The following is a 4052-nucleotide window of genomic DNA, read 5'->3' as shown; positions in this document are numbered from 1 at the left end:
GGGTGGGCTTGCGAATTGGGCTCAATTTATTTAATTAGTTATGGGCCGATTTTTATAAGTACTTGGGCCGAGATTTTTAATTAAATGGGCTGGGTTATTTCTTAATTTTGGGCCGATTTTTTATATTAAGCTGGGCCTTTGATTATTTTAAATCATGGGCTGCCCAAGTATTTATTTAATTGGATTTGTACAGATTTTATTTAAAGGAGCTACACTATTATAATTAATTAGACCTATTAAGTTTAATTAATTATTTTCAAAGAGTAAATTTTTATAATAATATTAAATTATTATTATAAGCATATTTTAAGTAAATTACTTATTATATGCTAAGCATGACAAGATTTGCATTATATTTTGCAATAAGAATATTTATGATTTAATTGGTTTTATTTATAATTCCAATTATTAAAAGATGAGTAAGAATATTGTTGGTGTTCTTAACTCAAGAGAAAATGTTTTCAATTATTTATTCATTAAATTTTGAAAACCCGGCGAAGTGAATCATAGAATATTAAGCACTACACCATGACTTAAGATTAGAATTCAAGGAGACCTATTGAGAATAGATTTCTTGTAGGCTTTGAGCAACAGGAGGATTAGCACTGCTATTCCGATTCAGAGATAAGGATAAACGACAGGCTTTGCCTAATCAGGTGGGCATTACTTTTACTATACGTATATAGAGATCCCCTGCGTGTCGTAGGCCTCTTATACGAATATATGCATGAGATGATTTTAACTGTTAATTTCAGTTTATTATTATGCCCAAATGATAAATGACTCTTATGAAATGAAAATGAAATGTTTATGAAATGAAATGAAATGTTTATGAAATGATTGACTGCCAAAAATGTTTATGTTTTTATATGTATCCTATCTGTGTTGGTTCGCCAACTTTAAAGGAAATCCAATTGGGATCCTATGCTAGACAAAGGTCGCTAGCTAGGGTTAACGTGTACACTTATGGAGACCGCGAGTCGCTTGCGACCGGTCTTGGCGTCCGTGGTAAGGAGGCCTCCTTCCCGGCGCGTGACAGAAAGGAACAGATATGGATCATATGAAGGAAAATGATCGGCCGATCGACTTTATGAAAATGAAAGAAATATTTTAGTAAGCGCAGGTCATTTAAGAAAACCCCTGTGTGTTACTGTTATGGCAGTTCAATTTATATATGTATGCATGTTGTATTTTCGGCTATGCCCACTGAGTATTTTTATACTCAGCCCTGCATGTATTTCTAAATGTGCAGGTTGAGCAGTTGATGGAATGGAATGATGTTGAGCGGGTGTTCCTTTGACATTTCAAGAAATGTAACCTTGAGTATACATCTTCATATGTATATCTCACACGTTTTCCGCTGCAAAACACTTTGATTAGGATAACTCTATGTTATGAAGTTGTTACACGTGTTATTGGGTAAACCACCTTAATCAGTTCTCTTTTATGTGTATGTTTTATAAGTATCCAAATGATCATATATGATCCTAGCCTTTTTATCTATAAGTGATATTTTCATATACTTTAATGTTAAGTAATTGTCCATTTCCATTTCTTATTGTTCACCCCAAGTCATAACCCCTGTTAACCCGTCATTGGGATAGTGGGCTGTGACAACTATGATCGGCCAACCTGAAAGATGACTCACGACCACCTCAGTGTACACAAATTCTTACTAGTATCTACACTAGCATAGGACCGATTTCTTCATCTCAAGCAGATAGATAACATACCAAAACATAAAAAATTTAGCAATGCAATAACTTCAATATAACATCCTTCATATAATAATAATTCCCTTCATTTCATTTCGTTTCATAAAGAACCATTCATCATTTGATCATTTTCATAAAATCGAAACTTAACAATTATATCGTGTCATTCATCTCATTTCGTATAAGAGGCCTGCATGCCGGGGATCTCTATATACGTGTTTAAGAAAGTCCACCTCGTTGCCTCTCGTATTAACGGGGAATATCACTCTCTCCCCACGTCTTTACTTCCCAAAAGGTCCTTCATTGCTATGAAGAATCGATGAGAAAAAGGGTCATTATAAAAGAAAACTCACTTACTAACTTAAACTGAAATAAGGAATTAAAACTTAACACTTTTAAAACCTAAGTCTTGCCAGCACTGACTTGGCAGCAAGAGCTGACAACACGACATAGCTGGACATCTCATTCCAGCGCTGACTACTCGTTATAGCTGGACATCTCATTCCAACGCTGACTACTCGTCATAGCTGGACTCTCATTCCAGCGTTGCCTACTCAACAGAGCTGAACTCGACAAAGCCACAGCTCACAACTCGACAGAGCTGAACTCAGCAGCCAGAGCTGAACTCAACTCGACAGAGCTGAACTCAACAGCCAGAGCTGAACTCAACCCGACAGAGCTGAACTCAACAGCCAGAGCTGAACTCAACCCGACAGAGCTGAACTCAACAGCCAGAGCTGAACTCAACCCGACAGAGCTGAACTTCAACAGTCAGAGCTGAACTCAACAGCACTTCAACTGCCAGAGCTGAAATCCACACGTCAGAGCTGACCAACCCGGCAGAGCTGAACTCAACCGCCAGAGCTGACCAACCCGACAGAGCTGGATTCCGCCGCCAGAGCTGACTAGCTCGGCAGAGCTGGAATTCACGCCCCAACTCAAAAAGCTCAACACTCACCAATCATGCTCATCAACCAAACGGTTCTCATGCTCCTCACATGCCTCAAAACTTCAAACTCAATCTATCATGCTCAACTTCTATCCTAGAACACAAAAACATACTAACATACCTCATGCCATGCTCAAACTCAAGACACAAAGCAGCCATGCTCGACAAAACCTACAGCTTATCATGCTTGGAAAAATACAAATTTAACATATAACAATCCTAGCATACTCCTAAACACATATAACAAGTCACAACGATTAAATAAAAATCGAAGGACGAGCTATGACGAAGAACACGGACGGGCTGCCCTCACGGGTTTCATAGCTAGGGTTCGAACCATCCTTAACTCCTTCATTAAACATGCTCAACTATTACCCAAGAACAACATACTAAAATCTCACGACGATCCGACGTCGTTTCAAAATAAAGTCGAGAATCGACGTTTTTCGACGTCGACTAAAATCGAAAAGCAAACTATCAAAACGTAGGTAGAGATATTACCTACTTAGATACGTGCTCAAAAAGATGATCGGGGCTCGTCTCCTTGCTCAAAACAGAGCTCAGATGCTCCAACCCAAGCAAATTAAAATGGTGTTATGCGTGAACTAGTGTCTGTTTTAAGTGTTGTGTGTGTGAGATTAAAGTGTGAGTGGAGTGTTTGGCTGATACAGCCGTAAGTAAGTTAGGGGAAAGGGGTTTGGGCGGTTGGGGGGTTGGTTAGGGGTAGGGTAGGTTTAGATATTTTAGGATATTTAATCCTTTAATCGTTAAATATCTCGTTTCGTCTCGATTTAACGACTAACTACTCATACTCTTCGTTACTCGCCCTCTCAACCTCTACTCACTTTCATGACACTCGTAATTCTATATAAATATAGAAAACGCAAGCTCGTTCTCGAAATTCTGATAAACGAGCTCGGTTTGTTTATCGAGAAAATCCGATTTACTATTCACTCGTCGTCCAAAAATAAAAACTTTCATTATTGGACTCGTATCGAAAAACTAAGAATATTTCTCGACGACGTGCACATAAGATTTTGAAAGTCGACAAAAAGACGAAGTAGCAGTATTTTACTATTCATCGTCAAAAAGTCAGAAATTTCAAAAACGTCTTAACGGACTCAGATCTCACTTCCGAGTTCATCGTTCTCATTCAAATAATTATCTCGAATTATTCAAATACTCAAACTCAAATACGGATATAAAATCCCACATCATTCTCACATCATCAAAAGAACATCTCAACATCTTAAAAATAACAAGAAAACTTCATATAACTCCTCATCTCTTCACAAAGTAATCAAATAAGGGATCTAAACCTTAATTAGTCAAACTCAAGCAATTAAACACGTCATCAAAAGCCCGGGTATTACATTAGCTGAGAATGT

General features: G+C 37.8%; 1 long non-coding RNA gene across 1 annotated transcript; it reads left to right on the top strand.

Annotated features, from left to right (window-relative positions):
- The first annotated feature begins 563 nt into the window (after window positions 1-563).
- LOC131014123 (uncharacterized) lies at window positions 564-1534 on the top strand. The gene is made up of 2 exons (XR_009098067.1): window positions 564-656; window positions 1253-1534. It is a non-coding gene; the product is annotated as an uncharacterized LOC131014123 (long non-coding RNA).
- The last annotated feature ends 2518 nt before the right edge of the window (window positions 1535-4052 follow it).

This window comes from Salvia miltiorrhiza, chromosome 3, assembly GCF_028751815.1.
Source record: "Salvia miltiorrhiza cultivar Shanhuang (shh) chromosome 3, IMPLAD_Smil_shh, whole genome shotgun sequence".
Lineage (NCBI taxonomy): Eukaryota > Viridiplantae > Streptophyta > Magnoliopsida > Lamiales > Lamiaceae > Salvia > Salvia miltiorrhiza.
Note: the sequence above shows the minus strand (reverse complement) of the source record. Positions and strands in the feature narration are given on the sequence as shown.